This window comes from Triticum dicoccoides, chromosome 3B (genome assembly GCF_002162155.2).
Source record: "Triticum dicoccoides isolate Atlit2015 ecotype Zavitan chromosome 3B, WEW_v2.0, whole genome shotgun sequence".
NCBI lineage: Eukaryota > Viridiplantae > Streptophyta > Magnoliopsida > Poales > Poaceae > Triticum > Triticum dicoccoides.
Genome location: NC_041385.1, coordinates 74,855,922 through 74,861,141, shown reverse-complemented (window position 1 = coordinate 74,861,141; position 5,220 = coordinate 74,855,922).

The following is a 5,220-nucleotide window of genomic DNA, read 5'->3' as shown; positions in this document are numbered from 1 at the left end:
GATATTTTCTGAAAAGACCATGAACCTTTTTTTTGGAATACAAGATGAGAATGTTAAAAATACATGACAAACTTTTTTCGTATACACAATGAACAATTTTTAAACATGCGATGAACAATATAGAAAGAAATGCCAGAGTAAGCATTGCAAGAGATTCACCGTATCTACTCCAAAAATATCTTTTTGGGGGTACGCGATGTTCACTAATCACAAAAAAACACAGGTAAAAAAAAACTCCATGTGCATGTACGTATACTACGAGCATCACGAAAATATAATTACGCTTGCATGAGTTTATTTTGCTCAAACGCACATGTGTGCACTAAGACCTGCCTCACACGGGCATGGCAGATGAACCAGCCTAAAACTGGACCTGAGATGAGGAAACTGGAAACCTGCCTAAGGTCGGGCTTGTTGGAGTTCTTTGAGAAAATGATTTTTTTTTTTTGCCTAAACCTGGGCGGATTTTGGCACTTTCACCTAAACCTGGGCAGGTTTCCATGAGTGCCTCACTGCATGGGCTAAGGCTAGCATTGAAATGGGCCTCAAACAAGATGCATTGCATGTGAGGGATTGACCCTATGTCCAGCCCATAGCCTAGAATTGCATCTACACCAACCAGGGTTGTAATTTCTCCATAAAAAAGGGCTGTAACCCCTTCTTTCTTTTGTTTTACTCCATTTCCCCTTTGTAATTATGTTCTGCTTACACTGTTTTAAATATGAATAAAAAAGGGAAAATTGATTTTCAGAAGAACGAATCTAGAACGACCATTAACTACTTCCTGAGTTTGATGATACTCTTAGCTGAAAATATGCGACCTCGTTAGCCTCCCGAGGGCAGTGAGCATAAGTTACCTCCGCTATCTCCTTAGCGAGCAACACACAATCAGCGAATATTGGTGCTGCCGCTGAGTAAGCGTCCCGTCTATTCTACAACTTGGCTGGCAGAATTGACGATGATGTGGTTGCATCCCAACTGGATAGCTAGGTGTAGTCCATTCTTTCGTGCTACAGCCTCCGCAGTTTCAACATCCTGGACATGGAATAGCGCCTGGTTCGATGCCCCAATGAAGAACCCCCTTGGTGTCTCTCACAATGGCTCCGGTAGCTCCGCTGAGAGTTGCTTCAAAAAAGAGGCATCAACGCTGATCTTCACTACTTTCTTCGGTGGTCATTGTCATCTATGACGCTTTATGCATTGCTTGTTTTCCTTGCTTGGTTCATAGTTCGCCGCTAGAAACGCTGATTGACATAGCGGCTCTTTCCGGCAACTGGACTGATTCCCCTTTAACGCGTTGCCTACATTCCCACCAGATGTATCAAAAGTAGTCACAGCAACAAGAGCTTGTGTCTTAGCATACTAGTCGGTATTCTGGAGGTCGTGGTCTGTCTCACAGAATAGATGTTTTAGGGACGATTGACCAGCATGATCAAACTGCAGATCCCTCTCAGTAACATGTTAGAGTCCAAGGGCCTTCCACGCTAGCCGTGCTCGTTCTTACATGAGAATAATATGTCTTAAGTCCTCTGCGCCATGGGAACAGACTGGAGTCACTGGACAATGGGGACTAGTCTTGACTAGTAAGAGTGCACGTGCAACGCACGTTTGGACAAAAACAGATGATTTGAAACATGACCAGACATAGGATAGATTTCTCAACAAAATTGAAATTTCACATAGTGCACAACACCTAATTCATGAATCATACAAATAATTATAATATCATTCTCCATGAATCAACATTCTTCCTGAAACAAATATCACACACCTTTGCATCAATTATATTATCTTTTATCTCAATGCACAATTTCTCAACACATGGTGCGCAAACGTTTACAATCTCCTGTAAATGAATAATAGGAGGTGAAGGACATGCCCTGGCGGGCCTTGGCCCATCTGGTCAGAAATATACAACCATTTGAAATTTTTGTGTCATATTGTTACAGTATAATCCAGTCAGAAATTAGGATGACCTTGTTGGACAATGGACCATTTTAAAACTTCATCACCATCGTACACACACACATACAAGTATTGTTCAGTAAAGAACCATTTATGTATCAACTAAATTCAGTAAAGGACTATTACCCTGAGAAAATCAAGTGTTGTTCAGAAAAGAGAGAAGTGCCCATTATCACTTCAGTAAAGAACCTGCTACTGTTATCTGCTCTCGCTTCCCTTCGCATTGTAAGGATTTAGTAGTTAGCATCAAAACCTTATCAAATTATACGGAGAACATATGCTGCAATGAACCATCGACTGGTCTAAAAACCAACATTGGCATCCAAACTGAGCCTAGCTCCCCATCTAAAACCAATCTTAAAGAACTAAGAAAAAAATTGCAACATCAAGTGAATTTGGGCTGAAGTGAATTTGCCTTTGGTTGACCAATATTCTACGTCTTTTTGTTCAAATATTCTTCGTGTTTGGTTGATCATCCCATAGTATGATTTATGAAGCAGTCATTTTATAACACCATAATGTCCCAAAGTAGCAGGCATATTCTTTCCCTAAAAAAAAGTAGCAGGCATATTCTTAAGCTTGTGTACAAGCTTTGCAAAGAAATTTTATAACCCCTCTAGATTGTCTGAGCAGAAGTACTGATTTCAGATTCTGGTTGTATCTCAAACTGAAATCATAAGTTAAATACTTGCGACAACCTACCGAGAAAGTCTCAATCTCAATTATAATTGCTTCCAAATAAATTACTGTGATGGAACAGTAACTCGTAGATGGCAACCAGAATGAAATTGTATCAAACCAGACCAAATCTTGCTAATAAACTCAACACATAATAGAATTAAACATTGCAATTATGGCAAGTTACAGCCAACAAATTTATCTGCTCCAGATCGCAATAAGAAAACCTTGATTTGTGATATGATGATGACCAGGCAGCCAAGGAGAGGTGGACACACAAGAGAGGAGTCGTGCCCTTGCGACGGTGGTTGTTCTCTGCACATACCTTGCTGCGGTGTCCGTCCTCCACTGCACCGTCCTTTCCTCCCCACGCCTTTCACACGACATATCTTCAACCTCCTAGCCATCTTCGATGCAATGATGCCGAGTTAAGAAATCCGCCAGGAATGACATCGAAAATTAATAGTGAAGCACAATCCTTGAGATAACATGGTTATCATAAAAGTACTAATATCTATTAGGAGACCAAACCTACTAAACCACACTTCAAATCTTGCGCAACTTCTCCTACATAGTAGCATGGTTTCTTCTCATGTCGATGTGGGAAATCTGACATGGATGCAAATATGCAACAAAAAAATCTCTAGTGTTATACACAAAATATTTTGGAAGTCATGTAATATGGAAAACCATCACTTCAAATCTAGATAACAAGATTCAAAAGTAAGAAAGTATTAACTGGATATATAAGACACTTTATTACTACCTACAGATATGATGCAAGGCAATATTTTATATTAAATAATTTTAAGTATGTTATCTAATAATAACTTCAAAGTAAAAGCCAACTTGAAGAATCTTTTATCTGAAGTTGTTGCTTCAGACCATAATCTCCAAAGCTAAAAAAGCAAAAATTTCTATGGGATCAGTATTTCTTATTTCCATAAGAATTGAACTCGTGACATGTACTATATCGAGATTATTCTCAAATTCAAAATTCGAATATGTTAATATTCACATCGCGATCCATCAATGTGCGGATCTTCCTCTCTAAGCTATTTTCTCTTTGCGGAGATCTTGGATAATCCTTTGGTCCTCATAAAATTGCCTGGGATATCAGACATACTAAACAATAGGCCGCTCCCCTAAAAGAAAATGAAAAATAAAAAATTGGTTATGAAATACAGTCAGATAAATATGCAAAATTAAATCGCACACTTGCGAGTTGTAAGCTCATGCTATTATTCAATCAAATACAAGTGGCAAGTTGTGAAAACTGTAAACTGTGTATCACGAAAATGTTTCAACCTACAGAGGGGTCCAAACCATGTACTCCCATACAACCCTTGTTCAAAGACTGTCTGTTTTTCTAAGACCTGGATAACAAGAAAGAAATTAATTGGAGATGATTGCACTGATCTCATACCTGAAGCGTGAATGCCAACTACCATGGCATCGTTTCAATCCAAATGTATGCAGTGCAGAGGGATTTGATACGCACCAAAACGTCTGAAAGCAAACACGATTGTCCTATCCATAAATTTTCGTGAATGCAGGACGGATAAAATTCAGCTTGCATGAACCATTTCAAAAATCAGTTTTTAATGTCCCAAATTATTTTCCAGAGAAAAAATCACCTGAGATGAATAACAAACCTGATCAAAGACTGGGTGTTGCTGGCAAGCTCATGTGACTTGCTCCATCCAAATCGCGGGCTGAAACCTGCTAATGGGCAAAGCTTGGGTGCAGAGGAGGACGACTATGGTGGCCGATGTGGGAGGACGGGGTGGATCTTGGCTGGATCCGGTGACCTGTGGAGGAGGGCCACGGGCTCGGCGGTGCCGTCCAGGTCAAGGGCATGCATGGCGAGAGGGCGCCGCCTTAGCTCATCGTCGGTGTACTTGAAGGATGGAGACGCCAGCTCAACCTCCTCTTGTCGTCCGCTGAGTAGGGATAGGGAAGATGATAGGAGGGGATGGGAGGTGCTGCCGGCATCGCCGGTCGCAGTGGGAGAGGCGCGGCACACTGGTCGGTTATGCGGCGGCTGCGGTGGCGGAGGAGGGTCAGGCGGCGGCGGCGGTGGCGTGGGTGTCTGACCCTCGTCCGGTAGCCAGAGGCGGGCGGCGTGGGTCGCGGCGGAGTTAGCGAGCGAGGGGATCAGATTACGATGGCTTTCCTTTTTTTCTGCCCTTGCGTGATTGTAGGGATTGCGAACGGTCGGGGTCGGGGCGGAGCTTTGTATATTTCTCCGCGGTGAAGCACATTCAGCCAACCTAAATTAATAAGTGCACACCAGATAACAAATTAAATTAAAGCTAGCTGTTAGATTAAGTTTAGTGGGCCTAATCCTATGGTGCTAATCAAATTGTGTACATCTGCTGTGTGGCGTTAAGAAAGAATTAGTTTGATTGTTTAATAGTGGTAATAGATATGGCGATCCGTAAGAACGGCTCTGCATGGGATGGTTCGATCCGTAGAGGGCCCTCCATAGATATATATTTTTTGCTGGTATTGAACAGAGCCATACCTTATGGCAAGGGTTGGTGCCACATTTTTGCCAGTATGCAAATGTATGGC